Below are 18,774 nucleotides of genomic sequence, written 5' to 3' on the forward strand. Positions count from 1 at the left end.
GACAACAAATAATGAAGACTAGTTGACTCGGCCAAAGTAGTCAAAATGTCATATACTTACATATGTATGTGTTTTGCGAGAATCTTAACTATTAGTTAATTTCTAGAGCGGCTTTTATAAGAAAATTGTTTTTGTATTGTCTCCTTGTATAATGATATGTAAGCTGAAGAATCTGTTGCTGCAGAATGCTATATTCACAAATAGTTCTCTCGGAAAGTTACTAAGTTTGCTTAGAGCTTAGTCCGATGAACTCAGTAGCATATTACATTATGTCAACCAACCTTAAAGCCGGAGAGTACTTCTGGAATAAGTATAAGCTGCTAAATGTGTTAATGATCCAGGTCATTTTTGAGATATGTATGTATATTTAAAATCGATAAAATATACCGTAAATAATTTACGAAATAAATAATACTCACAGTTATGCAAGCATTAAATTTCTACGTTCATTGTTCGATGGCCACAAAACTGCTTAACTTTTTCAATACATCTCGCTGAACTTTTCCTATTGAATTTTTTTTTCGATTTTGTGGACTCTTTTTCTATGCAATTTTCCCGTTCTATAAATTGGCGCATGCAACCATTAATTTACCGCTGTGACACACAATACGAAACTAGCAATACGAAAAATGTGTATTCTGTTAAATTGCATTGCAATCAGCATAAATTTGGAGCAGCGACTACAAAGGAACAGCCGAAACATGCTGTTAAGCGAAAGCCAGCACAAAAACAACTGCCGAAATTACAGTTATGGCACAGTAAGAGCGCAAGGAAGGCGGGTACAGATGGTAAGTAATGTGCGGGAAAAAGTTGAATGACAACCAAAAAAATCTAAAACAATTTTGCTTATTTGGGTAGTTTGGTAGACCCGGCGTTTTGGTACGAGGGTAGGTTAAAACTGAGTTATACCTGGTTTCAAAAATTTGCAGATTGCTGTGACTGCCCTTTTACATTCAAAACATTTACCAGAAAAAATCTACCATTTAATCCACTAAGAGGGAAAATAAAATGCCCTTTATACACCCTCATTTCGTACACAATGGCATTCTCGAAAAGTGTTATAATTTGATAAATTTTCAATCAATCTTTATATATCAAAAGTACGTGTCACGTTGTTTGTCGTCGATAGACTGCTAAACTACTGAACCGATTTTAGTAAAATTTAGCACACTGTATCCGGTTTGAACTAACTTGGAAGAGAGAATAGTAAAAACAATTCATAAATAAAAAATACTGTGAAAGCTCTATTTAATGGACGCTCTATTAAGCGGATATCTCCATTAACCATGCATAGTGTTGATGTTTATTAAGTACACTCTATTAAGCGGACAACTCTATTAACTGGACAGAAAAGCTGTGCAACCAGGCATTGACAAAGCAGCCTTAAATTCATTATTTTTTCCAATGAAATTTATTTCTAAGGACATATTCAAAATTAAACCCTAAGTACAATTCTTTCGATTCTTATACCAACAAAAAAGGTTTCTCCTTTATTCATAAAAAATTGTTTAACGGTATTGAATAGTTTATTATATGAATAATACATAGTATAAAATATAGACCACTGCAACGCGTGGCCAGATCCACATGTACCAGTATAAAAAATTAAGTTTTGTGTGGAAGGATTGGTATACTTAAACGTGGTGAAATGACCACCGAAGACAGTGAACGCACTGGGCCGGAAGAGGTTGTTACCGACGAAAACATCAAAAAATTCCACAAAATAATTTTAGACGACCGTAAAATAAAGTCGTTCAAGATAGCAGTCAATCTAAAGATATCAACTGAACGTGTACATCATATCATTTACGAATATTTGGTTGTGAGAAAGCTCTGTGCGAAGTCTGTGCCGCGAGAACTTTTGGCTGAAAATAACGACGAGTTAATGATTCAGACCTATGTTTGGATATTTTCAAGTGTAAGAAGCCCGAGCTTTTGCGCCGATATGCACCGTGCCACAAGTCAATGAAAACAACTGCGAAAATTCATGAGTTGAGCTTTGAATTGCTTCGGCAGAAGATAAATCCCTGGGAAGAAATTTACGAGGATGAAGAGCTGATAGCAGAAACTGAGGCCTATTCTGAAGCAAAGGACAAATTGTGCAACAAAAATGGTATCGAAATATTAGATAGTCGCTACAATCAGTATAACAACCTTGAAGGGAAATCTGTTGCACAAAGAAATGTGTTTTACGATGGCAGACCGGGTACTTTTCAATTGACCTGTTAACTGTCCTTCCTCTGTTCTATGAAAAGGAAATGCGCTTAAAATAGCGCGTGAAGCTTTTTGGGATACCAAGAATGTAGGAAGTGGTGTTCGACTTAAAACACATAACCTACTTCCTGAGATTTGTCTAAATTCAATCTAAAGTTATTACCGGTTAATCTGAGGGTATACTTCCGGAACCTTTCATTCAAAATTTTTATAAATTAAATTAAGGAGCGGATTACTATGTGTCATCAAGGCTAATTAAATAATGGTTCTTAATTATGTCCATTAGGAGCAGCTGTTAGTTTTTTCGAAGTTTCAACGACCTCAGTTCTACAGCAGTTGGGATTAAAGTAACGGATTACCATGGTTTTACATCTGGCCAAGGCAAATACTTTTATTTGGTAATCGTATACACATCACACATATGTACATATATTGTTGAGTACAGTTCTCTGTAAAGCCAGTGTGAGCATCTTGAGCCTATGACAAATCTGGTTGAGTATTTTATTTGTAATTCCGCTATAATATCAGCTTATGTAAAAGTGTAAGATCCGTTTGAGCAGTGTCTGGTTAGAACTCATGTAATTATTAAAAGATGACTCCGTTTAGGCGATCTAGTATCTAACCAGCGTTTGTCGTGCTCGCATTAGTACCAACCATTCAGTAGTGAACCATAAGAAGTCGGAGCAGCTCTTGTTCTAGTAAAACAGAAATAATTGATCTAGCAAACTTATCAGCCTTGCAGTTTCCAGGATGCAATACCTCTGGTGGAGTTAAGATAGCATTTCACTCGTCTCTAGCGTACGGTCAGCGAACTCAGGCTACCACCGTTGCCCAATTATCAGATTATATCGTCACCACTCTGAAAGAGTGAGCAGTAGATCTACTGCTATCTTGAAGGAAGCCACTTTCACTTGGAAGACGCTGTAATTTTCAAGATAATTTATTATTCGAAATATGTAAGTTTTAAAGAAAAAGCTGTATCTCTTTCCAAAAAAACACTTATCAATTAGGGTACCCTAGTACTGAGCGAGTAAGCTAGACAAAGAATTCGGGCAAATGCAATTTAAAATCTGGGTTGCAGACATAAATAGCGCAAATTAGGTTCAACATTTATTATGCCGTTATTAAATTCACTTAAAAATGCATAAATTCTCAAAAATACCACATTTATATTTTCACTAGTAAATTAGTGCAATCCATTAATTTCCTTTGCATTAAAATCTCAAGCAGGCACTTCACACTGATACTCTCCGTAATCCATGCACTTGAGAGCACAAAGTCGCTTGCCTGCATTCGATCAATGCCTAAAGTGTTCTCACCTCACAGCCATCACTTTAGAAATCAAAACAAATTTAACTCAAATAATGGTGACCTGCAACCGATCAAACAGTCGGGCATCATTGAAAATGAATGAATTATGACGGTATGAGTGAATACCACCCACCCGACCGACATAACGAAATTTCGGATGCACTTACAAAACTAAAATTTCGTACAAAAGATGCTGTGGCAGTTAAATGGCCAATAATTCTATCAACACATTGCAACAAATTGTGGCACAAATGAGGGGTGAAATGAAGGCAACAATGTAGCATATGCATACACACTCAAAATGTGGCACAAACAGATGAGCAAGAAACCAATATGACGCCTATAAACAAATGCACAAGAAGAGGTAAAGAGCCATAAAGGGAAGAGAGAGTAGATATGAAAGGAGTATGTATCTAAGCATATGCAGGCTTAGTTTGTGTGGCACACACAGTGGGTTGCTGACCATTCATTGCACGCACAGGCTACTCTCATAGGCTGTAATGGCAATAAAATCACTTATGCTGTTGATGCATTGAGATTTCGAGACATAGGGATATATGTACTTGTATGAACTTTTGAGTCAACGAAGTATATATTGTATGTATATATGTACATAGAGTTACTAGCAAATGTGCTGCCACAAATTTCTATACATAAGCATCTCGATATTTATATATGTAGGCGCATATTTATTGATATACTGTATGTTTTTGTTGTACTGCATACGAGGGCTGCTGAATCAGTGGGTTACGGTCTCCTTTCAATGATTACAGTTCTTTAATATTGCGATAAATAGAGCTTCAAGATCCTTCTGAGGTTTAAAATAAGTAGAAGAAGAATCCTCAGTTTTTTGTTTTATTTCTACTAATAGGATTCGGGTTGATCCCCGAAGTTTAGCGAACATTTTGAGAAAGTCGACCATAAATATCGAAGTTCTCACTACTTGTGGCTCATTCCTTGTATGCTTTGAGAACTCTCAATTATATTGAAGGCCTCTAGCTGCGTAATTTGAGGGAATGCTGTTTATTGCTTATTTGGCAGTGGTCAGTACATAAACCACGCCATCTCCGCATGCCTCAAGTCAAGAATTTATTTTTCACTCCACCCATTATATTTCTAACATGTACTCCAGCTGATAACTTCCATGTTACTCGCAAAAATAATTTCTGTCATTTCACTCCAAGGTATTGAGCTGATGGTAACATAACTTTACCTTGCACGATCAGTTCATTGGCTAATTTTTTTGTCCTTTCGAATGAAATAAGCACGCTTCTTGAACTTTTTCTTGGTTCTGCGCACGGAGCGCTGTGAAATAGATCATCTTCAAGATTGCGTTGACCCTCCTTTTCATTCTTTCCATTTGGACCTTATCATAAATTGATTTTGCTTAATGGGCTTACTTGTTTCTTGAACTCTGGAGCTAACGGGTACGTTATAGTCTTAATTTGTATATTAGGGTGAGATGAAATGGAGCTCCCGGTACAGAGTAGATGATGCAGCTTTTTTAACATATCTTATCGGACACTTAAGATTCCAATTTTTCAAGTATGAGCACATGTATTTAAAAAAAAGTGGCTAAGGTAGAAATACGAATCCCATTCGAATCCTTATATGCTTTAAAGTACACTATCAGTAATTTGCAAAACTAAAAAACAAAAAAAAATGACGACACCACGAGTTGAAGAATTACCCGATACAGTAATAAATCAGAAAAAGTTTAGTTAAATTTAAAGCGTAGCCATCTAAAACGTTTTTAAGCTTACTCCATTTCAATTTATCTTTTCTAACCTATAAAGCTCATTACATGTACTCACAAAGCACACACTAATCAAACTAGCCTCGTATGTGTGGCACATATAAATACGCCTATGTTCGAAGACTTGCTGTGCTACCAAAGATTCAAGTGTCGATTCTAAGCCTTTTCGTTCTTTATTATGTGCACACATGCTGGCATTTAATGCTTTGGAAAATGACTTTCCATACACACGTACATCCATTACAGACAATTCGACTGGCTACTAAGAAATTCAGATATCCATTTGGCAATCCAATTCATTTGCTGCTTAAATTGTGTGTGACCCATTCGTAAGTATTCGTTGGGCGTGGTATGGACTATACGAAAGGGGTTGGCACATACACTTAAGTATGTGTAAGTGTGATTCCTGGTTAGTTGAGTATTATTTCCTTCGATTGCAGTGTTGTTGTTCGTAATGCTAAATAAGTATTTCATTCCGATATCAATGCTTTTGCTGGAGTTATGTAATTTGGAAGGCTGTAGGTCAGGATATAGTAATGTGCAGGAGATGGAATAAAGTTGCAGATATGAGTATTTGAAAAGTTTATAGTGATTAGTGGTTAGGCATTGAAAGACACTTATTCCAGTACGCTAGGCAGGCCTCTATGAGGGATTTTGGAAACATAAATTTTGGGGTGACACTCCGCTTAATGAACAAAACAACAAAATTTTGGCTAATAAATCCTCAGAAAGTTTTCCTCAGTTTGATAAAGGACTACGAACATCAGTTGGACAGAGAACTGCGAACATTCCCAAAACTGATAGAGATGACTGACTGGTTTTCATAACCGGTATCAAAGAGTTTTTGAAAGGAGCAAAAGACAAGGCTGTCAGACCTCAAGAGAAAGTTCAGAGGGAAAGAATGAGAGAGAAAAAAGTGCTCATTTGATACTAAACTTTTAGTTATAGCATTGACAGACGGCAGCGTTCAACCAGATTAATTGCATTTTTCAGGATTAATTCAGGAGTTACCACAGCTAACTCCGTTGCTGAATCCAAAAATAACTCTCAAAATTTTTGGGAGTTTGTGAGATTTTCGTTGGCAACATTGTTAAAAATGGCCAATTTTCATCTATTGTGAATGAAATACAAGCAACCCTGACAGCTGTTTATCAAATTCTCAATATAATATCAATAAAACTTCTATGTTATGATGCAGTTTTAAAAATAATGAGTTGATATGCTTTTGTAACAAAAAATGGTTTGGTAAAAATTGGTCGGCTAACAACCGTAATGTTTATCTTCTATCAATTTTCATTGAAAATATTATAAAAAGGACAATGAGCTGTTTATGAGAGTTTCAGACTCGCATAGCTGCCGTCTGTCACCTACAAATATGGATCTGATTAAGTGCGCAGTTAATCCGGATTAACGCTGCCGTCTGTCAAGGCTATTAAAGGCATTTTATTATGGAGAAAATTTATTTGATCGGTCTTATAGGTCTTCCCATACCGCACTGTAAAACACATATTGAGCATATTTAGGAGATAAGTTAGAAAAATTTTTATGTAATCGATCAGATTTCTTTGTTAATGCTTTTTAATGAATTTTTTCGGATTTTGATATGTGAACATCGAAATGAAAATGGTCCAACATCAAAATATTTAATATTTAGGTAATAACACCTGGAGGCTGAAGATCAAAGTATGGGCAAATTTCGTACCAGCTTGCCATTAAAAAAAAGACATTAGCTTGGAATAAATCACCTCAGTCTCGGTCTCCATTTTTGAGCAAAAACCAAAGCGTTTTACAATAATGGCATCTGAGAGATCGCTGTATTCGATGTGTCGCACTCGGTGTTATTTGCGATTTTGAATAATAAAATCGGATTTTTAGCAATACATATATGTATAAATTTTTCTTCAAAATGATAAAGCCTATTTTAGCACGCATAACTGGTCTTTTTGGAACTAACTCTGAAGAAACTTATTTTCTTTTGAGTTCCCGCTTTTTGAACAACTTTCCCTCTTGACTTTACTTTGAGTAAAACTTTACCCTTTTCGAACAACTACTAAAATTTTCCGCTCTAATTTCTCACCACAAACAAACCGCACATTTTGTACTCGAAAGCCAGCGAACCGTGCCTAAAACTGATTGCTGAAAGTTGCCTTAAAAATATTGACTTTGCATAATATTTATGCGCACATACGTACATATAAACACATATTCTCACACACAGAGCTTTCCGCTTTCCTTTTGCGCCACCACAATTCGCTAGCACACATTCTGGCATCGTGGCGCTTCTAAGCGTTTTACCGCTTTATTTCGCACTCACTTTCTATACATTCAACTTTTAAAGCTTTTATTTCAACACTTGCGCTTTTGCGGCGTTGTTGTGCTTGCTTTTTCTATTGTTGTTGCTATTATTATTGTTGTTGTTATGAAGGCAGAAAATTTGTTTTCCACTGTTGTTGTATTGCAAAGGTTGAATTTCTATGGCTAGCCGATTTATGTTGTTGTTGTATTTGTTTTATTGTTCTTGTTGTTGTTGCGATGCTCGGAAATTTGCTTTTCATTGTTGTTTTATTGCAATGCTGGATTTTGTTTGCCCAGCAGTTGTTCTTGTTGTTGTTTGGATGTTGTTGTTGTAATTCTTCATTACTATGCATCTTTCTAGGGCTGCCTACAACAGTACATACGTTATATGTACACTCTCTAATTGTTGTTTTTGCTTTGGTTTAAGTCCTTTGTATGCAAGTCACGTTCGAGCCGTCCGAAATCAACGGCACAGAATCAAATCGGCCAGCCATTGTCTCTAACCCCAACACCGACTCAAGCACAAACACAAACATTGCTTGATTGTTGTTGTTTTCAAATGCGTTGCGTTGGCCTGCCATCCAGCGTAATTCAGAAGGATTCGCTTGCTTTCCTCCTGCTCTTTCTCCAACTCATCCACCTTTGCTCTGTCTTGCGTTGTCGGCGAGTTCTAAGCGTAAATTGTTACACCGCCTAACCCCACCTGCTTGCCACCATATACTTGGCACTTGCAAACACTCTGCTTCCAATTACTTTTTGCTTTTTGTCCTACCGCCATCTGCGTGATCTCTCTACCTCATTTCACTGGCTCACCCAACCATCGGGGAGGCACACGTCAGCTTCACTGTGGTGTCATCTGCACTCACTGGCCCACTCGCTCGGTTTGCGTTGGTGTTGTTTGGTGCTTGTGGTGCCTCATTGCGAAGTGCATGCACGCACACTAAAGTGACATCACGCCGCTGTTTGTCAACACGAAAATTGTGAAAATCCTTTTAAAGGATTTCAACCACAGCCTCTGCAAAATGTTGAGCCTTGCTTTGGTCCGTGGTCTTAAATGCGCTCATGCCGGCGTAATACAGCTGCTTCACATCGTCAAACAAGTGGGCGCACACAAACGATGCCTTAAATTCCATGCTATAGACTCCGTCAACTCATCGTCAGGTTTTTTGAAGTACTAGCTCCTAGGCAACTTCCGTGTGTTAGTCGTGAAGAGAGTGTAAGGTGGAAGATTTACATGGCGGCGTGCATAGTGTGTTTTGAAGAAACATTTTAAGTTTTATATTGAAATGCGTTTATATTATGTACTCATGGTTTCTCCCGAAATAGCTAACAAATTTTCCACAAGAATCGAAAAGAACTCAAATGATAATATGTTCTTAGAAACCGTTCAGTGGTTAGTTGAAGAATGCATTGGAAAGAGTTCTAAATGAATATCATATATTCCAAAACTACGATTCAGCACTACAGAGCAGAACTCTGAACGAAATATTTTCTTATTCAAAAAAAAAAAACAGTATTTCGTTGAAAATTTTATTTTTGACAAGTGTTTTATCGAGACCACATTTAGGAAAATAATATCGATGGATCTATTTTCTAGACCAGTTTTGTTCCTTTGCGATACCAGATGGAGTCTAGTTACTAGGTCCATGAGGACCAGTCATACGTGAGACATGAATTTTAACAGACTCTGTGGCCTCACTATCGATACATCCTGCATTGTATCATACCGTGGGGATCCCTCATGCTTACAGCGTAGTCTTGCCAATGCAGTGCAAGTGTACTAGAGATGATCTATTGATCCCTGATGCCTTGCTCTAGATATTTCCTGCAGTCTTCTCGATCTGTTATATTTTAAATGTTTGTAGTTGTTGGCTTGTATGCAGTTTATGTCCACAAACACAGCATTTCCTAACATACATTTTTTTCTGGATTGAAATTATTTTGGATTGATTTTCTTTACTTAAAATATAATTTTGGGTTATCTATGTTGCCTCCCGAATATACTCAGTGCTTATGACTGATTAAATTTATGTAACTCTACAACTTTTTTAAAATTTTATTCTCCATAAAAGGGTAAGTGGCATTTTGTGGTAAACTTCTACAGAAACCAGAGCGTTGTAAAGGATGTTCGTATTTCTCTCTAAATTATCTCTTTTTGAGATAATCGTATCCGTAACGTAATCTACTGCTTGTTAGTAACAACAATTACTATGGAAGGGCGGCACCACGGCCCGTAAATGAAGCATAAGATTTTTGGTTTAAAAAAATATAATATTTTAACTGTTTGAATCAAATCAAATTAAATCATTATAAAATAAAAATGAATTGAAGCAGCACTCCCAATTTGTTACATTAAACTAAATGAATGATACATTTAACTAAATGAACTGAATTCAATTAACAAATTTTGCTGTCAATAAAACACTCACTTTGGCCCACTGTGCCTCGCTGTCAACTTTCATTCACCTGTGAATTTAGTAACCTGTGCCGCATTTTTACCACGGTTTAGGGTAGCGGGACTACATACCAATGTTGGTGACAACGCAGCTATGTTGCTAGCGCTGTTGTTTTTGCTATTGCGGCTCTTGCCGCCATTGTCGGCATATTTAAAATGCAAAGGAAGTCATTGCTTGCCGTTGTTGTTGTTTTAATGCGTGCTTGGAAAATAATTTAAAAGCTCAAAAAGGTGAAAGCAATGCTGGTGAGATGGGGTAATACTGCCAACACCGGGATTTGCTGCTGATTTTTTATGTGAAGCTGTGTCAGTTAATTTTTAACATTATCCCCCACGCCGACTCGGCGCTAGTCGCTCGTCGCTCGGCGAGTAACACCGAACTCAACTCACGTGCGAAAGCACTTATGCGCATCCTTAATGCTTGGCGTTGTTGTTATTGCATAACAATTTGTTTGCGGTTGCAAGGCAGGGGACTGTGGCGCGTTTGTATGGGCGTGCTTTTTCGTATCTCACCGAACTGACAGTTGGATGTTTACTGTTTTGTCGTTGCTTTTGTCGATTTTTTATTGGTGTTCTGTTTATTTTTTTTTTCAAAATTTATGAAATTGACGCAGAATTTTGCATTTTCAATTTGCGCTTAATCTTTTAGGCTACCCAGACTGACTAATGTATTTATTTTTGCACCCACTCTCTCTGCCTCCCTTGCGATACGCTCTGCCTATAGAATGGAAATTCAATGATCAATAAACAATTATCCATAAATTTGCTTCGTTCATCGTTCGGCAAATTCGCAACGTGCGGCATCAAAAGTTTGCAAGTCAAATGTAGTTGTTGTTATAATCTTTATGTACTCAACAGTGACATCCTTAATGGGTTTGAGGCGCGTATATTTATAAGAGAGGGTGTTATTTGTTGGGTAAATAAGTTGCGCAAATTAAATGCGTGAGAGTTGCGAGACGGGGCGTATTGTTGAGTTTGTGATTATGCTGATAAGATTCCTAGTAGTGGGGGACGCACTGGCAACTCAGCTTTTGAAGTTGGCAAATATAAATGAGTGTTACGCTTTTGGATTTAAGGCAAATAAAAAAAGACAATATTTTAGTCCATTTACACATAATTTTTAAAGTATTTAACATATGCCAAGGAGTGAGGGCTAACTGAGGTTTGTGTAGATGGCAAAATTTAAAGTACTTTATTTTGCAACTTTAATAATTCTGAAAGCATTTATTTTCCTTGTGATGTATTGAGTAAAATTACTTATACTAAATTACCGTCCAAGTGGATAATTAGATTTTGAGTTTCCACTGGACTTAACAACCGCTCCGCTAGTTCTGCTTTCTGCTAAATGGATAAGAAAGGAAAGCAAATGGGTCTGGTGGTGAACAAGGGCAAGACGAAAATCTGCTGCCATCGAACAAACAGTCGTCGCACTCGCGACTAGGCTCCCGCGTCACTGCTGACAATTATACGAGTAACTTCGAAGTCGTAGATTATCTATCTTGGAACAAGCATCCAAGAAATCGAACGCAGAATATCGCTTGCCAACAGGTGCTACTTCCTACTTAGTAGGCAGTAAAGTCCACTGTCGAAGAATAAAAACAAAACCCTATAAGTCAACAACATAAGTGACAACATCTGATGAGTCGACGTTACGAGTTTTCGAGAGAAAGGTTCTGCGATAGATTTATGGTTCATTACGCGTTGGTCACAGCGAATATCGTATTTGATGGAACGATGAGCTGTATGAGATAAGGGCTACGCGGTCAGTGAATCCACTTCATCACGAACAGAAGTACTTGAGCGACACAAAGCATTCAATGAAGGTCGTGAAGTTATGGAAATGTTGCTTTATGCGTGAGGTTTATCCACCTCTATTAGTGAAATAGACAGAGCTTGAAAGTTATCGTATTGGCCTCAGAAATATAGATAGTAGCAGATTTTAAAATTTCGGATCGACTTGGCATTGGTTAAGGATTTGGATATGAAGCATGCCGATGCTAGACTCGTACCAAGGACCTGAATGGTTTCCAAAAGCGGCGTCGAGTGCAGATTACACATTCTCCAAACTCATCGTTACTGTTGACGAGTTGTGAGTTTATGAATATGACGTTGAAACTGTCTAGCGAATGGCTCATCTAAAATTGAGCCGAAATAGAAAAAAAGAAAATTCTCTGAAAACACTGAAAACCGTCTCAGTCGAGGCTTCAAACAAGTGTATGGAAAATGGAATTAAGCTATGGTTTGCTCTTATTGTTTCAGTAGGCTAGTTTTAAAGCTATAATAAAGATTTGTAGGAAAATACATGAATAGGTTTTTTTTTTTGTCATTAGAATTTGTTCTGCTGCTATGAGGAAGATTTACTACTCTACTCTTACTAAGACGTTGCAACGGCCTTCGTTTGAGTTAAACACAAATAATTACATACATAAATACTTTTGCCTCAGCGAACATCTATCTGTTTACATACATTTTCTCCCATCTACACACTGTTTTGATTACAGTCTCTACATTTTACACTTCTTCGCTTTGCTACTAATTTAGCTCTGCTTTCCTTTTACTGCCAGTTGGCTTTGACGCCTACCACTTTTCCATTTCTCAAGTTTTTCATGTTTATTTAATTTTCCATTTTTAATTTTACCACAAATTGCTTTTGCGAAAATGAAGCGTTTTCATGTCCCAAAGCGTTGTGTGTGAATGCTTTCTTTTCTTTATTTGCTTCTGCTATCTATTCTGCGCCTCAAACGAACGACTCATGTTGCCTTGGGCCCCCACTACTGACAGGCGCTACTGTTTCTCCCAAAGAAGTACCAGCTACATTTTGTACGTCACATTTTTGTTTGCTCCACAGTTTCGGTTTTACTTTGGCGGAATTGCAATCAGTGGAGACACAGGAAAAAAGCAAACGGAAGAGGGACTTCAGAGCGAAAGAGAGACAAGGGCGGAAGTGTCGCGCGCTCGTTGACGCTTGGCAGGACACTCTGCACACAGAAAGAATATGGCAAATACAACATATCCGGGTATCTACGTTAGTGATTGCACTGCGGACGAAAGAAAAACAGCAACGTAATCACCTTTCGTAATTAATTTAAATGGATTTTATGCACTTATGTGAGCTGTGAAACCGTTTTATGTCGCCGTAAAATGGTGGTTATACACCTAATAATTATGATTTGAAGTAAGCTTTGCATGCGTGTAATCAGTTTTTTTTAATGAAACGAAAAAAAATTATGTTTGAACATAGAAAAAAGAAAGTTCTAAAATTCTGCTTTATATACGAAATTCATAATTACTTATTTGTATTTTAAAAGGTGGCAACGTCATAAAGTTTTTTTGCTGCTTTCTAAATTTCCCTCATTTACATCGAGTTATGTCACATTTTTTATTTTTTGATCCAGAACTACTAAAAAATAATAAAAGATGGCAACCCTTTTCCAAAATTTGTTTTAAGATTGTCATAGGAAAGCTTTTAATAATGTGTAATGTCAAAAATTAATTTAGAACAAAGAAACAAAAATTAATATTTTTCAAAAGTTATATTTTTTTATTCAAAGTAGTTTCCTTGTGCTTCGATACAGCGTTTAGCCCGGTCAATTAGCATTTCAAATGAGTGGTTAAGGTCATTTTTCGGAGTGCTCTTGAGAATATCGGTCGTCGCCTTTTGGATAGCTGAAATGTCCTGAAACCAGTGTCCTTTCATGGGCAAATGAAGTATTCCAAATAGGTAAAAATCACAGGGTGCCAGATCAGGTGAGTAGGGTGAGTGATTAATGGTTAATATGGAGTTTTTGTCAAAAAATCAGTGTCGACAGATGACACGGCGCATTATCGTGCAACAGGCGCCAGGACCCTGCCTCACGGTATTGTAGTCGAGCACGACGAATGCGTGACAAAAGACGCTTCATAACACCAAGGTAAAACACAGCATTAATCGTTTGGCCAGGTGGGACGAACTCTCGGTGTACAATACCCTCGGAATCGTAAAAACAAATCAGCATTGTCTTTATTTTTGACTTCTGAAGATGACCGACTTCTGATCGTCACAGAGGTCCTCACGACTTTCTTGGAATCGCTTAAACCACTCATGCACATTACTACGGGATAGGCACAGATCACCATAAACTTTTTTCATCATTTGAAATGTTTCAGTAAACGTTTTCCCAAGTTTAAAACAAAATTTAATATTTGCTCTTTGTTCAAAATGCATTTTACGACCGATGACCAAAAGCTGCTGTCACTTTTTGATCGATAACATCGATTGTAGTTATCCAATTGTGTTAAAATTTTTACGAAATGTCAACAAGAGATCAAACTTTTTTTTTCATATACCCACCAATACCCATCAATGAAATGTTTCCAGAAATTTTTCAATCTAAACTTGTGGAAGAGTGGAATCGAATATGTTTTACATATCCATAAAGTCGCCCGTCATGTAGGTCTATTAGATATTACATGCGACTGATTTTTTCTTATGAAAATAATATAACTAACTACGAGGAACTCATTAGCCCATAGAGCTGTGGTGGTAAGTACTCGTAGTAGGCTTCAACCCCACCCGTGTACACGTTGTCAAATAAACATCAAACAACAACCATCTATGCAGTAGAACCCTTAGCTTAGTAGGTGCATACGTACTACCAAGATTTCTAGATATACCGTTTACTTTATATGTATATAAATATCTGTATATATAAATAATATTATCCGTTTTATGGTAGTAAAAGATTTACAAATATCACTAACCAATCTTTGGTTTTTTGTCCCATGCTCAGAAAGTAGGGCAGAGATCGTGTAGAGTATATACATATGTATGTAGGTAAGTATGTACATATACCTACATATAAACGTTCAGTGTGACGATCTGTGTCTTTCCGGACAAACCCTGTAACTTCAGTGCAGTAGTTAACATTTCTGTAGTTTTTAAGTTTTTAGATCAAAATTTGATACGAGATTATTGTTTCTAACCATTCTTTACAGGTTTCAAAAACAGCAAATAATAACGTATATAATTTTTATATTTTGTTGCTCAAGAAACTCTTAAATTCACTGGATGGCTTTAAGAATTTTCTACTTCCGGTTTCTGCAACTCGTTTCCTTTCCAACCAAATCCCGAAAAGAACATTGATCTTCCAGAGTTCAAATAATATTGTTTTGTAAACACTCACATACATACTTGTTTTCCATATGTAAATATGTGCACAGCACCAAAAGTGCGAGAGAGTTATTTTGTTTATTTTGTTTCAAGTGCGCGCTGCACTTTCCGAAAGCAATAAAATCCGTTGCAGTTCAATTCCATGCCAGTGAAATGCTGGCACAAAAGGAGATCTTTAAGTTTTCGCTGACTGGCAGCGACTAAGGAGAGAGGTTAAATCGACCGACTTGATATTTATGTGTTGTTTTTGTTATTTATTGCACACGCTGTTGTTGTTGCTGCATTTTTATGTACCCTGATTTGTACCTTTTGCCCCAGTTGTTTACACAATATATTCACGACGTTTATATTGACTGGAAAATAAATACAAATAAATAAACAAATCACAGTCGTTGGTAGTCGCAATTGCCGTTGCTCTTGCCATTGCCGTTGGAGTAGCGTTGGAGCGCTTGCAGTGCGTGGAGTGCGTGGAGTGCAACAGACTAGCGACTGAAAAGAGCAAAAAATGCAAGCAATGAGTATTCATAATGCAGGCAGACAGACAGACATAAAGGCTTCGAACAAACAAACTTATGACAAGTTGGAAATGGACGTACAGTGAGCATTAGCTTAGATGAACCAAATTCAAAATGTGAAATGTAAAGGTTCAAAATGTGCTCTACTTCGCGGCGTCTTCAATTCGTTTTACTTACAAACTGGAAGTTATAATTCTCAAAGTGTTAAAAATTGAAAAAAATTAAGCCTAACTGAAAAACGTATATAACGCATGTGGCAATACAAAACCGTGGACTGAGGCCCCTACCATAACTTATTAAAAAGGTTTGAGAGAAGACATGTCCCACGCTATTTATTGGAAATCAGCTCTTAAAGCACAGTTATGAGTACATCCACAAGAGCTTGACGCTGTAAACTGAGATCGATGAGAAATTCTGAGAATTCGGGCCTACATAACGTGTATTTTTTCAATTTTGTTTCTTAGGTTAGGTTAGATGGTTGATGAATCAGAGTAGCGTAGGAATCACATTTATAATGTTAGATCAGTTCTTTGTTAAAATTTTGATTCTTAAAACCACCATTTTTATATTATTCCAAATGTTTAGAATGTAAGAACACTCTTCCTCATCATAGGCCACAAGCTAACTGAAAATGGCTGTGAAGTGTAAAAGCTTAGTGGTATTTAGCTGTAGTGACGAATAAGAATTTGAAAAATGGGTTCAAAACCAATCAGATAAGCCGAGAATCATGAGAAGTTTTGTACTTTTTAGGCATACATCGACATAGGATTCTACTTTAAGATACACACTGAAGTTTCTCCGTTCATTTTGCGCTAAAATCATTAATTGATGTAGATCTAAATCTTTGTCGATAAATCAAGCCTTACATCTCTCAAACGAGAAGAAGTAGCCGTTAGTAGCACTGATCTTGAACCAAAACCAAACGATTTATGCCCAGACATGTTGTTGTTGTTATAACGGGTACCTAGTCCCCATTGGTAATGCAAGGGTTAGCCAGGTTGTCGTCGCCGTCATCCAACGGGAAGCCCAAAAAACGTGCTGTTTCGACGGGGTCGGACCAAATGGAGAGGGGTGTTAGAAGAGTGGGGTTGATGGGCCATGCAAAGAGGTGGCCAGAGTCATGCGGCGACTCATTCCACGCAGGACATATATTGGATATGTCGGGAACAATTCTGGATAAGTAGGAATTTAATCTGCTACAGTATCCAGAGCTAAGCTGCGCAAGGGTCACTCTCGTTTCTCACGGCGATTCGAGCTCTTCGCCTGCGATGGAAGGTGGTTTGTCTCCAAGTACGCCATTCACACGACAGCCGGTTCTGCGCACCGGAATTGACCCGGATTTCATTTGGCCAAAGACTGTTATTTCGGCGACCTAACTCCGTTTAGATCATTCCCAGACATCTACGTCATCGGTTAATATGAGCTATGATTTCAAAAATTATACAAAGTGCACCAAAATTATAGGAAGAAGCTGGTCCACTGAGTCTTCAAATATATATCGAAATAAATCATCTTGTATTTTTTTGATGAGCTTCATGCATTTTCATTACCTTCCGAAAGACAACCGGTTTTGAAAGTACTCTTTTGGGATCTATTGATCATCTATTTTCAATGACATTCCTTGCTAATCTTTGTGTATCTCAACCGGCTTATGATCCAATTCAATGAGTTCTAATTCCATACTGAACTATAATCCTGCGCAAGTGACTCCAACGGTTCAACTAAGCTGTAACCCACTGTACTTGGGTTTCTTTAAAGTAAGAATATCAACTCGAAGTCCACCTACCATGGCAAATGGGCACGCGGAAGTCATCGAAGGGTTAATTTGTAGACTCACTTTTGTTGTTATTGCAGCATGCACACACAATCATGCATATGTATACATATGCATAAAGTATTATATATGAGAGTGTACTGTGTTTTAATGTTGATTTTACTATTGTTGTTTTAGAATTTTTCCAAGAAACTTGCAGTGTGAATTGCATGCTTTTATTTCTTTACCCGCAATGCAACAACTTTGTAGCCAAGAAAAGAAGTGAGTTGGTGTAGTAGCAGTCAGCAGCTGCCGTTGCAACAGCCTTTAGTGGTGTGGGTGTTGCCATATTGCGCGTCACATTAGTGAATTTCAATGTTGCTTTAAATATATGCAGCGTTAATCAGTTATGAACACAGCAAACACACAAACATACATTTGTACATACACAAGCAATTTCCACTCCGTTAGTTGTTTTGAGCTGCTGCTGCTGCTGTCGATAGACTCATTTGCGCACGTTCTGCTGGCTGTGTATTTATTTTCTCAACAAATTTTGATGGGCTTTCAAATTTTACATGAAAATAGAAATTTACATAAACAATTGCTGTTGTTCTTGAATTGTTGCATTACATTTGTGTTGGCTGTAAAAATTCTATAGTCATCAGTTGCAGCTGCATTCCTTTAACAGTATATCTGTAGACGCGTATATTTGATGCCTCTCCATTTTTATGCAGATTCTCCTCGCAGTGACTTAATAGATGTTTATTGATTTATTTCCATTTTTATGTTAATTTCTCAATTTCGTGCCTGCAAAAGTACGTTTTGTAAACAAATAAATCATGAAATGAACTTATTCTCATTTTTACCGTTTTCTAGAATCGCTACTATAACCTGAAGTGTATTTTTCTTGTGCTGAAGTGTATTGAATTGTAAGTACATATAAATACCAGACTTTATAGCAGAGACTATACTTTACTACTTTAACTTATTACTGACTATGAAGTGCAACTCAAATGCATTGCTTTTGAGTGTTTTTTAAAGAAAATGTACTGGTACAATAGTATCTAAAGTAAAAGAAAAAACGTTAGTTGAACCACAAATCGAGTTTATTGAAACTTGGAAATATTTTTTTCACTAAGCTTGAGCTTTTAAATCATTTGAAGTATCCGAAACTAGAGCTCATGTTCTAGATTGATCGGTCATTGTTACCCTCGTTACCTTTTTCTACATCAGAACTAAAGAATTGATTTAGAAAATAAAATATCCAGGTCTACAGATTTTGTGACAACAAAATATAGCAGTAAACTTAAAATGACTTTTTTCTCA

General features: G+C 37.0%; 1 long non-coding RNA gene across 1 annotated transcript; it reads right to left on the reverse strand.

Moving 5' to 3' along the window:
* Positions 1 to 17,936: 17,936 nt before the first annotated feature.
* LOC120778290 lies at positions 17,937 to 18,329 on the reverse strand. The gene is made up of 3 exons (XR_005705564.1): positions 18,315 to 18,329; positions 18,079 to 18,255; positions 17,937 to 18,009 (listed from the first exon to the last, which is right to left on the reverse strand). It is a non-coding gene; the product is annotated as an uncharacterized LOC120778290 (long non-coding RNA).
* Between the last annotated feature and the right edge of the window lie 445 nt (positions 18,330 to 18,774).

Source organism: Bactrocera tryoni, chromosome 5 (genome assembly GCF_016617805.1).
Source record: "Bactrocera tryoni isolate S06 chromosome 5, CSIRO_BtryS06_freeze2, whole genome shotgun sequence".
Classification (NCBI taxonomy): Eukaryota; Metazoa; Arthropoda; class Insecta; order Diptera; family Tephritidae; genus Bactrocera; species Bactrocera tryoni.